Below are 14,095 nucleotides of genomic sequence, written 5' to 3' on the forward strand. Positions count from 1 at the left end.
AAATTGAAAATAGATAAAGAGCCAAAATACATGTGTATAATACAGAAGAGTTCACAAAAGAAGAAAGCAAAGAAATGGAAGAGAAATCATTAAACAAACAAACAAAGAAAGAAACAAAACACAGCTCTTCTGGTCAGAACTTTGGAGGATGCAGAGAACACAAAAAAGAAGGTTGCTTCTGTGCCAGAAAATCCTTAAGAAAAAGCGAAGCAGAGGCACCTGGGTGGCTCAGTCAGTTAAGTGTCCGACTTTGGCTCAGGTCATGATCTCGTGGTTCGTGGGTTTGAGCCCCGCGTTGGGCTCTGTGCTGATGGTTTGGAGCCTGGACCCTGCTTTGGATTCTGTGTCTCCCTCTCCCGAGGCCCCTCTCCCGCTTGTGCTCTGTCTCTCCCTCTCTCTCAAAAATGAATAAACATTAAAAAAAATCTTTAAAGAGAAAGCAAAGGCATTTTTGCCGTGTTGAAGATGAAGCATCTGAGAAAGAAGTTTGCCTGGAAGATGCCTCCAAAGGCAAGGAGGAAGCTTATCTACAAAAATGCTCAGCATCCCCACAGGAATATAGGCATCTGTGCAGAACTGAGCAGGGTGGGACGGGTAGGATGGCAAGAAAGGCCAGAAACTTCTCTGCACCTGCGGAACCCAAGTTGGCATTCGTCATCAGGATCAGAGGTATCAATGGTGCAAGCCCAAGTTTGGAAAGGTGTTGCAGTTCCTTTGTCTTTGCCAGAACTTCAGCGGCACCCTTGTTAAACTCAACAAGGCTTTGGTTAACATGTTAAGGACTGTGGAACCCCATATAGCCTAGGGGTACCCAAACCTGAAGTTGGTAGATGACTTGATCTACGAGTGTGGTTATGGCAAAACCAACAAGAAACGAATTGCCGTGGCAGATAGCACATAGACTGCTAGATCTCTCGGCGAAGACGGCATCATCTGCGTGGAGGATCTGATTCACGAGATCTGTGGCAAAACGCTTCGCAGAGGCAAACAACTTCTTATGGCCCCTCAGATTATCTTCTCCATGAGGGGGAAGGAAGAAAAAGACCACCCCCATTTGGAGATGCTGGCAACAGGGAAGAGACCAGATCAATAGGCTTATTAGAAGGATGAACTAAGGTATCTGCCATGATTATTATTTTTGTAATCTGGTCAGTTAATAAACACATACTTTCAAACTGAAAAAAAGATCCAGTACAAAGCACCTTTCCTAAAAACAGGATCTGAAAGCACATGGTAGAGAAGAACACCAGATACTCAAGAAAAATTACCCAGAATGACTCCTACCAACACATGCTGAAAAGTACGTTGAGCTCCCGGGCAAAAGGACTAAGTCACTTAAAAAGGAAAGAAAATTGGATGGCTATCAGATTTCTTGACAGCAACATCTTATATCAGGAGACAATGGAATGACATATTTAAGATACTCAGGGAAAGAAAATATGAACCATATATTATTAATCCAGCTGAACTTATTTTCAAGTATAAAGACGGCAGACAAACTGCTATCAATAAGCAAGAACTCAGGAAATATTGTTCCCAGGAGCCTTTCCTGAGTAAACTACCAAAGAGTGAAATTGACTGGAGAGACATTGACATAAGGCCTGGTGGTGAGCATTAAATATATAGCTACCTGTAGAACAAAGTATAAATGATGCTTGTAAGAGAGAAGGTATAAGCCATGACAACCTTATGCTTGAAATTGTGGGAACACGGCATCGACTTTTAAAAAGGGGGAAAGCAAATAAAAAGTAAATTAAGCTTATGATTGCTTTATACTTCTTACCTAGGAATAAAAGGATATTGTTTCAAATCAGTTCCTGGGATAGAGGTGGTGAAGAAGAGATTACTAGCAAATTTCAATATTATCCATAGTAGCAAACCAGTTGTCAATTGCCATAGATATGAAAGTATTGACATAAAGGAAGCGATTTGAGCAAACTTACAAACTTTCTTAAGTATTTCATCCTTTAAAAAAAATTATTCAAGTACACCTTCAGCCCCTTTCTCTCTCTCTTCTTCTTCTGGAATTCTTATGATACGGGTATTGTTTCGTTTGATTGCATCACTTAGTTCTCTAATTCTCCCCTCATACTCCTGGATTTTTTTCCCTCTCTTTTTCTCAGCTTCTGCTCTTTCCATAATTTTATCTTCTAACTCACCTATTCTCTCCTCTGCCTCTTCAATCTGTGCGATGGCTGCCTCCATTTTATTCTGCACCTCATTTATAGCACTTTTTAGCTCCTCATGACAATTTCTTAGTCACTTTATCTCTGTAGCAATAGATTCTCTGCTGTCCTCTATGCTGTTTTAAAGCCCAGCGGCTAATTTTATGACTATTATTCTAAATTCTTGTTCTGTTTTATTGTTTAAATCATTTTTGATCAATTCATTAGCTGTCATCAACTGATGAATGGATAAAGAAATTATGGTTTATATACACAATGGAGTACTACGTGGCAATGAGAAAGAATGAAATATGGCCCTTTGTAGCAACGTGGATGGAACTGGAGAGTGTTATGCTAAGTGAAATAAGTCATACAGACAAAGACAGATACCATATGTTTTCACTCTTATGTGGATCCTGAGAAGCTGAACAGAAGACCATGGGGGAGGGAAAGGGAAGAAAAAAAAAGTTAGGGAGGGAGGGAGCCAAACCATAAGAGACTCTTAAAAACTGAGAATAAACTGAGGGTTGATGGGGGGTAGGAGGAAGGGGTGGATGGGCGATGGGCATTGAGGAGGGCACCTGTTGGGATGAGCACTGGGTGTTGCATGGAAACCAATTTGACAATAAATTTCATATTAAAAAAATAAATCAAATCTACCGAAATAAATAAATAAATAAATAAATAAATAAATAAATAAATTTTAAAATGTAGAAATAAATATCATAGACCAAATTACGAAAGACTATTTGTATAAAAGATAGTACACTTATAAACACAACATAAAACATGACAGAGTAAAAAGAAAATATAACAATCATATCTAGAGGTGTCATGGGACGGGGCATCTGGGTGGCTCAGTTGGCTGAGCGTGGGACTTCAGCTCAGGTCATGATCTCGCGGTACCTGAGTTCAAACCCCACATCAGTCTCATTGCTGTCAGTGCAGAACCTGCTTCAGACCCACACCCCACCCCCTCTCTGCCCCTTTCCTGCTTGTGCTTTCTCAAAAACAAATTTTAAAAAAACATTTAAAAAAAGATACAAGAGTAGGGGAATAATGAAATGGAAAACTTAAACCAGTAAGTCCAAAAGTTGGTACTTAAAAAAAATATATCAGCAAAGTAAGCTATTTGCATACCTAACCAAGAAATTGGTGGAAGAAAGCATACATACATAAAATTAGAAATAACAAGGCGGGGGGGCACTTGGGTGCTCTGTCGGTTCAGGTCATGATCTCATGGTTTGTGAGTTTGAGGCCCGCATGAGGCTGTCAGCTGTCAGTGCAGAGCCTGCTTTGGTTTCTCTGTCCCCCCTCTCTCTCTGGCCCTCCTCTCTCTCTCTCTCTCAAAAATTAACATTTAAAAAAAAGAAATAAGGGGGGGATGACTATTAAAAGAAAAAAAATCTCAAGGGACTACTTTGTAATTTATACGGAATATACCTGAAAATCAGAAGAAATTGATACTTTTTTTTTCAACGTTTATTTATTTTGGGGACAGAGAGAGACAGAGCATGAACGGGGGAGGGGCAGAGAGAGAGGGAGACACAGAATCAGAAACAGGCTCCAGGCTCCGAGCCATCAGCCCAGAGCCCGACACGGGGCTCGAACTCACGGACCGCGAGATCGTGACCTGGCTGAAGCCGGACGCTTAACCGACTGCGCCACCCAGGCGCCCCAGAAATTGATACTTTTTAAGGAAAACTACAACTTACCAAAATTCAGAAAGTTGCAAACAAACCAATTGTCTTAGGAAAACTTAGTGAAAGTTGTTACAAAGCTCCTCATACAAAATCACTAAGATGGGTACTTTCATGTTTGAATTCTGCCAAATCCTGCAAATGAGATTATGTCAATGCTCCTTAAATTATTGCGAAGTATGAAAACATAAGGTACTCTTCCAAATTCATGTTATAAGATGAGCATCATGTTTGTTCCAGAATCTAGCAAAGTTTGCCCCCCAAAATAAAAGTACAAATCAATGTTACTTGTGATATCAATGTAAAAAATTAACACCGGAATATTAAAAAGACATACATTACCACCAAGTGGGTTTTATTTCGAGAACACAAGTGTGGCTCAATATTAAGAAATCTATTAGTATTATCCATCATATTAATAGAACTAAAGAGAAAAATCATATGACGTGTTTATAGATGGATGAGCCATTTAACAAAATCCAACACCTTACACATGTTGAACCCACTCGATGAAATAGGAAATATCAGAGGGTATTTTCTTAGTCTCTGCCAACATTTGCATTCATTATCCAAATGAATCCTAATGACAATCTTACAAGGTAGGTAATATTTCCATTTGCTTATAAGAAAATTACTGCTTTGAGAGAGAAAATAAATGATCTAAGGACACATGTCATTAATATGTGGGAAAGCAGGTATTTGAATTTACCATCACCTGACTCCAAATCTTATGAGCGTCTCTTACCTACATTATTCTTCCTTTTACTGGCTCTTCAGAGTTGTCCTTGATCACCATAGATCTCAGATTCTACTTCGGGTTGCTTCTACCTTTTAGAAACTGTGAATTTTGCTTCCATCACGCAGTCCTTTAAGCCTAATGTAAAATTTAACCCCTTCAGAATTAGCAAGCACCAGAGTTAGCATGATGAAAATGATTATCCCTAACATTTGAGAATGTGCTATATTTTACAAGGGAATTGTGGAAGGCCAAGGCTGGGAAGAGTCACATCAGCTGGTACCCTGTTCTTAGCGTTCTACTCATTTTCTAGGCTCTTCTTTCCTCCCTCCTTCTTTCCTCCTTCCCTTCTCCACTCCTTTTGGTCATCCTGAGAGCCCCAAATTCATCTTCCTAGATGACCAAGAATAGCACGCTGCTCTCCTCCTTATGTCTCCATGCCCTCCTTAGAAAGCTGACACACAAAAATTCATACTTGTCGGGGCACCTGGGTGGCTCAGTCGGTTGAGCGTCCGACTTTGGCTCAGGTCATGATCTCGCGGTCCGTGTGTTCGAGCCCCACATCAGGCTCTGTGCTGACAGCTCAGAGTCTGGAGTCTGCTTCAGATTCTGTGTCTCCCTCTCTCTTTGCCCCTCCCCTGCTCAGGCTCTGTCTCTCTCAAAAATAAATAAACATTTAAAAAAATTTTTTTTAAAATCATACTTGTTTTCTCCGAAAAGATCATCCTCTCTTTAGTGCCTTCTATTAAGGTTATAGATATCATCTCCTCATTGTTATACTCATAAGATGCAAGGCCCTGAATGGGCCACAGAGGCAAATAGGACACTAGGTCTGGGAAACATACCATCAGAGATAAAACTTGTTGATAGGGATGTGCTATAGAAAACAGTTCGGCGGTTTCCCCAAAGGCTAAATGCATAATTGCCAAATGACCTAGCAATTCTATATATGCCACACAGAAACTTCCTTGTAAATGAATGTTTATAGAAACATTATCATAATAGCCCAAAGCTGGAAACAACTCAAATTCTCATCAACAGGTGAATGGTTAAAAAATAAAAAAAAATGTATACCCATATGGTGGAATATTACTTAGCTATAAAAAAAGAACAAAACACGGATATGTGTTACAATGTAGATGAGTCTTGAAAAAATTGCCTACAAGAAGCCAGACACAAAAGGTCACCTATTACATGGTTTCTTTGTTATGATGCATCCATAATGGGGCAAATCCAAAGACGGAAAGCAGTTGAGATGTTGGCAGGTAATGGGCAAAAGAAGAAAGAATGATCACTTAATGGGTGATGGGGTATTTTTGTGGGATGATGAAAAAAAACTTTAATGTTTATTTATTTTTGAGACAGAGAGAGACAGAGAGTGAGCAGGGAAGGGGCAGAGAGAGGGAGACAGAATTCGAAGCTGGCTCCAGGCTCTGAGCTGTCAGCACAGAGCCTGATCTAGGGCTTGAACTTGTGAACTGCGAGAGCCAAAGTCAGACACTTAACTGACTCGGCCACGCAACACCCTGGGATAATGAAAACTTTCTAAAACTACAGGGAGCTGCTTCTTGCACAACACTGTGAATTTTCTCAATACCACTGTGTCGCACACTTTAAAATGGTCGATGGCATGGTATGAGAATTTTACCTCAATAAAAATCAATACACAAAACAAACAAACAAACAAATAGCCAGTGGTCAACAGTGTAAGTGCCATTACTTGGGGATCAGTGGGAGAAAAAAATCAAACCTTAGGGATCTCAGGCTGGATGTCCTTGAAAGGTGAGCCCGGGAGGATAGCTTGAGGCTCCCAGATCTCATTACACTTGCATTCAGCTGGTGGAATCTGGATTAGGACTCATCTCTCTGGCTGATACTGAGGAAGGCAGGTGGCTAAAGGGTTTGAAGCCCCAGTGACATTCAATCAGGCGTCCAACCAGCTATGCTGGGTCAAGAGAAACAAATGGTGCTGTCACCTCCCCTATTCCACTGTGCAGAGTATCTTGACTATAATCAACTGCATAGGAATATCCAAGTATAGTCTCCTTAGAAGGTCCTTCACTCTTAAAATCACAGGGACCCCTAAATGCCACCATTGAGATCTCTGGTTTTTTTTTTAAACTTTTTTTTTTTTAACGTTTATTTATTTTTGAGACAGAGAGAGACAGAGCATGAATGGGGGAGGGTCAGAGAGAGGGAGACACAGAATCTGAAACAGGCTCCAGGCTCCGAGCTGTCAGCACAGAGCCCGACGCGGGGCTCGAACTCACGGACCGCGAGATCATGACCTGAGCCGAAGTCAGCCGCTTAACCGACTGAGCCACCCAGGTGCCCCGAGATCTCTGGTTTTAATAGACCTGCTTGACCTGAAAGTTAGATGGAGGTTATCAATTATTATTATTATTAAAGTTTATGTGTTTATTTTGAGAGAGAGAGAGAGGCAGAGAGAGAAGGAGAGAGATAATCTCAAGTAGATGTGGGGCTCCATCCCATGAACTGTGAGATCATGACCTGAGCCAAAATCAAGAGTCTGACGCTCAACCCACCGAGCCACCCAGATGCCTCTATTATTATTATTTTGGTCAAGATTCAGAGATAATCTTTCTTATCGTAAAATTTTCACTGAAAACATTCATTACATTTAAATGTGTGTTTGCAGAGGAATATCAAGGTCCCCTATGTTTGTATTTTTGTACTTTTATCAGTGTTAAACTTACTCCCTTTTATCAGTTTTTTTTTAGTTTATTTATTTTGATAGAGAGCTTGCGTGCAAGTGGGTGAGAGAGAGAGAGAGAGAGAGAGAGAATCCCAGGCAGGCTCCACACTGTCAGCGCAGAGCCCAACACAGGGCTCGAATTCACCAACTGTGAGATCATGACCAGAGCTGAAATCAAGAGACATTTAACCAACTGAACCACCCAGGGGCCCCTCTTTTGTCAGTTTTTAAAGCATATTCATGTCACTTGCCGGGTATTAGACACCAAGAAAGGCACTGGCCAAGGCAGGAGACAAGATGTACGTGTTTCTTCCTTTCACAGCCATTACAGTCCCGAAGGGAATTTGGAATTACGCACACAGTTCCAGGCACTAGGAATTCTATGAAAAGGGAAACCTGACAAGCCATGGGGGCACCTGAGTGGGAGCCTACTCTAGCCTGGGGGGATCAGGAAATCTGGGGTGACTCTTCCAAGGAGGTGATGTCTTAGATATGTTACGCAGGGTAAAGTAGAGGTTGATCACATGGAGAAGACCTGGAAGAATGTACAGGAAGCAGGGACACCCTTGCCGGTAAGCAGGACAAGTGTTATCATTGCCACTGAGGAAACCGAGGCTCGGAGAGATGGTGGTCTATTCACGATCACATTGGTACAGTGATACAGTTCAACAGAAACCTCAAAAAGCTTTATGACAGTCTTCCAAGCAAACAGATGATGAAATAAGACTTAATTACATTTGCGCTAGATTCGCAAACACGTCCTGGCCGACTCAGCTGTTATGGTTATGATGTCAACAGCGGGACACTCGGGTCCAGCACACCATCCGGGGCTAAATCCAGTTGACGAATCTACCAAGATTTTGATCGAAATCCCTCTGACCTTCATTAGTTTCGGCTCTCTCTATCCATCGGTCATTCAGTCCATTAGTAAAAGCCAATTTAATCTTCCAAAAATGAAATATTTCTGCATTGACCCCTAAGAGGCCACAGATGCCCAGGAAATATCTTGCCCATGATCTTATATGTCAGCACATTTCCTTCCCTTTAATGGCCATCAATCCAAGGAGGGCCTCCACATTGGAAAGTTAGTTGATAGGGGAGAGAAACTAATGATGCAGGTTCTCACCAAGAATGAGAAAGGCCCATGGTTCAAATGTCGTCCAGAATCCGTGCTCAGTGTCTTTAAAAAAAAAAAAAAAGAAACAGCAACTTGGAAGAAAGGGTGGACTCAGTGGCTGTATTTCTAGAAATTTCTTCTGACTGTAGGCATTTCTTTCCTATGTGTTAAGATATGTGTATTATCCTGTGCCCCATCATCTTAAAATCTTTAAAAATACCAATATATGATGAAGAATGACCTCACAGGTTAAATGACAAATGATAACATTTGTCCTCCAAGGTTCTGTGTGTGAACAAAGATCTTCAATGCCTTCTTCCCCAAAGAGAGAAACACAGAGTTTTAGAAATCAAACAGCTCAAAGTTTCAGTGAATATTTTGGGGAGGAATACTAAGTGAATAAATCATAGGGAGTGGATGTTAGAAACAGGGATACCTGGATTTCAACTCCAGATCTGCCCCTCAGAAACTGTGTGCTCCTGTGAAAAGCTCAGCTCTGCCAGAGAAAGAGAAGAGAACAGGAAGATTGGCAAGAAAGCTGCCCTTTGGGAATTAGAACTTCTTTCAGTGTAGACAGAGATACGGGAGTAACATGGAGACTGGCTGGGGATTAGTCTTGAGAGGGAGGCTGGGGTCAGACTGAGAAATATTGAATGTCTTAGGAAGGAATTTGCCCTTGGTCTGGTATAAAATGTGTTTTCATTTAAGATTTTCTAGTGAAGGAGTAGCATGATCAAAGCAGCATTTGACAAAAGGAATGGAAGAGGACACTTACGAAGTCAAGGACAGACTTTTTTTTGACCTGAGAGATCGTTTAGAGGCTCCCGCCCTGGAGAGGGCTCAACCGAGGACGGACAGTATAAGAGACAGCGCCCATATACTTGGGAGTGAGTGTCCATGGAATGTGGAGGGATTGCCTGGGCAAGAGCCCAGATGCTAGTGAGATGCCACTTTGGACGGGGCCGTCTAGATTTTCAGGAGCTTTTTAGGGATGAAGTAGAATCCTAAGACCACAGTCTTGGCATCAGACTCATCTTTCTTTGAGTCCTGGATCCGCCATTTAATAAATTTGTGAAGTTAGCTGTGTCTCCCCCTGAGAGTCTCACTTTTTTCATCTGTAAAACAGGAATGACAAGACTAGTAACTTCATAGGATTACAGTCAAGATTCAGTGAGAAAACGCATAAAATGACATCTTGAAGTCATCAGCATGTAGGAAAATGACCAACAAACATTATATATAATCATTAATCACATATTATGGAATACATGGAGGATAGAAAGCAAAATGGATTTGAAGGTGACATTTTTTAGAAGCCAAATTTGTTTAGGCAAAACCAGGGATTTTATCTATCTATCTATCTATCTATCTGCAACTAAAGCAGTGTTTCAGTGGCTCCCGTGGGATGACAAAACCAAGGGTCTGAACATCACAAGGTGTTTCCATCTTTGTTTCGGCTTTCTCTTGGTGCAGGTTTTGTCCTCTTGAAAGGCTTTGTCTTCATCACGAGAAGCAGAATCAGAAGTGTTTATAACCAAGCATCTCAGCTTTGTCAACAGAGATGGACTGGCTCCCTGAAGCACCATTTAAGATCCTCCAGGGGAAAAAAAAATTCTGATTGACCTAATTTGGCCAGGTCACTACTAGGACAATCATCTATAGCCAGGGTGGGGGGAAGGGGGATCAAACCCTCGTTCTTAGTACATGGTTGGGGTGGGCAAGGAGCATTACAAAAAATAGTCTAGTTGGAGACGTATTGATTTCGCCGAGCTGGCTTTACAAATTCGTATAAGGTCTTTTGAGCCATGGTGGGCACACTTTCTTTGTCTACCCTTTCTTTGCTGGCATAGGAACTGGGAAAGGTGCATACCCCTTCCCCCACCCCTCCTTCTTCCCTTCTCTCCATGCTCCCATAGGAGGCTCTGTTGACCAGATACCATCCCAGACACTTGGCTACTGGGGGGCTATGTGGCTGGGTTAGGGTTCAGGCTGCCTTTGCCTGGGCCAGTCACCCTCTACCACTTGAGATTCTGGGCAGAGCTGTGGATGAACACATTTCAAATGCTATCAATATTTTATGAATTTCCATCCACTTACTTTAATGGGGAACTGTAAAAGCATTTAACCATATTACACCCCATCTCTCAGGCACTGCATTATTCCAACAGAGCTGTTTTATTAGAGTCAACCACCAGGGCAGTGGGGATGGCTTTACCCCCCCTCCCCCGCCATCGGCATGTGTGTAAGTCTGTTTGTCTGTCTACCAACGTATCTCCAGTCTATGTATATTTATCAAATAAAGTCAACCCACAGCAAAGGGAACATCACCTTGGTAATAACGCATGTGCACATATACACACACGTGTGTACACATTTATATGCACACAGTGCAGTGCGCCAAGAAAGGTTTCATCTTCTGGCCCTGCTTGACTGGACTTGGGCTTTCAAAGGACATTTGGTTTTATGGACTCCCCTGGGTTCTTTCCTGGAGCATTTACTCCTTTGTCTTCTGGGAAAAAAATATCTCAGGGAAGCATCTTACCTGAAGTTTAAATGTCTGAAATTAGTGGTTAAGCATCCAGGCATGAGAGTCAGATGGACGTTGGTTCACAGCTCAACCCCACCATTTGCCTTTATGATCTTGGGCAAACCACGTGACCTCACGGGCGCCCTCTCTGTAAAAGGGGGATATCGGCAGCTCCCTTTCAAGGTGCTGAGGGCTAGGTGAGGAAGCGTGGGAAATCGCTCAGGGCAGAGGCTGCATGGTAAGAGGTAGATTTAGAAATTCTAGGCTACAACATGCATTTGTTTCTGGACACAGCTTCTCTCTGTCCCATCTGCTTGAGCACTGCTTCCCTTCCATCACTGTTTATCTACCCCCTCCCCCGCCCGCTTCACACCCCAGCTGGGTCAGGACTTCACCCCATTTCATCTGTCCTGAGAAGCCTTCCTCGGTCCTCCCAGACTGGGTTAGGAACCTTTCTCCCAGCTTCCCATCACCACCCGCTCTCTTTCCATAACGCGGTATTTAGCTCCCTCAGTTATAATTGTCTGTTCCCTCTGGGAGACAAGCTTCTTGTGGTCAGAGTTCAAGCATTATTTCTTAGCACAACTAACGAAGCCCTTGGGATCTGAGCTCTGCCAACCTCATCTCTTGAAAAGCTTCTAACTAGCCCCTCTTCTCTGTCCGTTGAGTCTAGCCGCCATTTTGTTCAGCACTCACTCTGTGCCAGACCGGGTTTTAACCACGGTAGGTGCAATCACTAATTTAATCCTACATCAGCCTTATGAGCTAGAAGCCACTGTGATCCTTATTGTGCCAATGAGAACACTGAGGCTAGGATAGGATAGGAAAACCGTACAAGGTCACCAGCTAGTAATGAATAGAGCCAAGGTTCGAGCTCTGGTGGTCTCATTCTGGAAACTGCACCCACCACCATGCTTATTTATACCCTTCGCTCATTTAGTTATACTCTGTTCTATCCATCACTCCAACAAAACTGACCTCCACACAGTTCCTCTTACCCATGCCATGTTCAATCTCAACTCATTGCCTTTGCACATGCTACCCTTTCTCCCTGAGATGCCCTCCTGCCTCCTGGATTATCTTCCACTTGTCCCTCAGGAGCCAGAACACCTCCCTCAATGCCCTGTCTGTGTTTGCACCCAATATGATACTTTCAGTGTATCATTCTGTTTACTTGACTCTTTGGCTTTTGGTCATTGGCTTCCTGGAGTAGGGGCTAGGCCTTTTTTCACGTTCCTGGTGCCTAACGCAGTTCCTAGCCCCTAGTGGAAAATTAGCATCTATTTGTTGAAGGCATTCTTCCGACATTCTTGGAAGGACTTTCTCAATATTGTCATCTCTTTTAATCCTGGCATCCACATAAATTGTATATGTAAATCTCTACCTTTGGTAACATGGCGATCTCAATGCATAGTTAACTGAGATGGCAGACCAAATGAAATAACTTCTAGATAAATGTACAAGTAATGTGTGTCTGTCTGAATTGATTAGGGACCAGACAAATGAGTCCTTAGGGCTCTAAAACTAGCTAGCGTCTACAGTGTTTGGGGTAAGGACTTGGTGTCTCACCACTAACTTCTCTGTTATTCTTTGAGGAGGAAACTGTTCACAAGGAAAATGGAAAATGAGAAAACAAAGTACAAGCTTTATGCCTAAACATCTGGGCCCATGTATCTCTATCCAAATGCTGAGCATCTTTGAGAAGAGACGTTCGCATGCAAGGTTTATGGCAAGAAGTTTAAATATTTCCTACATCATCACTAGGGTCTGCAGAACAGATTTTGAGTCCACTCATTCAAAAAGGCTCTTGGACAAGGAGGGTTGCCTGCTAATTCATCCAGAAGAATAGGGATCCATAGTGAAGAGGGGGCATGACCTCAAACTTGCTGCATTTTTTTTTTTCATTTTCTGAAGGGTCTGTTGTATCCCTTCTGGCTAAAGTATTGGACACTCTTACTTCTAATATCTGACTTAAAATGCCTAGGAGTGGAGAGCGTGGGAGCGCTGGGTGTGAGATAAAGTTCACACCAAGACGGACAATGTCAAGCATCAAGTGTCACTGCTAGAAAAATCAAACTAAGACTTTAAGTAGCAGGTCAGAAGACACGTAGACTTGGAATAAAATGGTAGCCGATGAGTAATGAAAAGAGGAAGATTGTAGATGTTTGCTACAAGGAGGGGTAGAACTTGCTTTGTCAACTTCCTGGCCAGGCTGTCAGGGTCACTGAGAAGTATAGAGCTCACAAGGGAACACCAGGAGAATCATGATCTTCTGAGTTAATGGTCAAGGAGGATCTTGGCTGGAGCTAATCTGCTTCTCATTGGCTCCTGTTCTCATCTGTCTCGGCGCGTCTGGGGGCAGTGACTGGTGGGATCGCCCTGCTGCCTTCCCTTCCCCCCGCTGCCTGAGCTCCTCCCTCCTTAGCACAAGAGCAAAGATCATTTCTGACAAAGAAATGAAATCAGCTGCCAAGCCCCATCACATGCCAGTGTTCCTCCCCTCCCCTCTTCCAGCAAAACCTTCCTCCTGAGCAGACAGAAAACATTTCAGCCTCGTGACAGCCCCCTGTCACTCCGATGCCACGTGTCTCACTTCTGACACGATAACCGAGTGCATGAGACAGACAGCGTTTGTGTGATGCAGGCAGCTTTGTAGTGGAATCACAAGGCTGGGATGAGGGAGGCAGGTCAGGGCTCGGGCATTTGTGAAGCTGGGTCTTTTCCTTTTCTGTACATCTCCTGTCCGACAGGTTGATGCAGCAGCAAGACTTTTATTTCATGCAGAATCCTAGTCCATGGTTCAAGGAACCCCAAACTACAAAACCCTACCTCGATCTGATGGTTTCAGTAAAAACTAGTTCAACTCAACTGAACACGCACTTTTACTGAGATCCTGTTTTGTGCCACACAAAGAGGTTAGATGCCAAGGACCACAATGAAGAAGAAGAAGAAGAAGAAGAAGAAGAAGAAGAAGAATGAGGAGGAGGAGGAGGAGGAGGAGAAGAAGAAGAACAAGAACAAGAACAAGAACAAGAAGGTAGAGGAGGAGATGAAGAAGAAGGGAGGGGGAGGGTAAGGGAGAGGAGGAGGAGAGAAGAGGAAGCAGAAAATTATAATGGTGGCTCCTATTGAGG

General features: G+C 42.8%; 1 pseudogene; it reads left to right on the forward strand.

Annotated features, from left to right (window-relative positions):
- The first annotated feature begins 456 nt into the window (after positions 1 to 456).
- On the forward strand, positions 457 to 1,115 carry LOC106977271 (60S ribosomal protein L7-like; annotated as a pseudogene).
- Positions 1,116 to 14,095: the final 12,980 nt, after the last annotated feature.

Source organism: Acinonyx jubatus, chromosome D4, assembly GCF_027475565.1.
Source record: "Acinonyx jubatus isolate Ajub_Pintada_27869175 chromosome D4, VMU_Ajub_asm_v1.0, whole genome shotgun sequence".
NCBI classification, from domain to species: Eukaryota; Metazoa; Chordata; class Mammalia; order Carnivora; family Felidae; genus Acinonyx; species Acinonyx jubatus.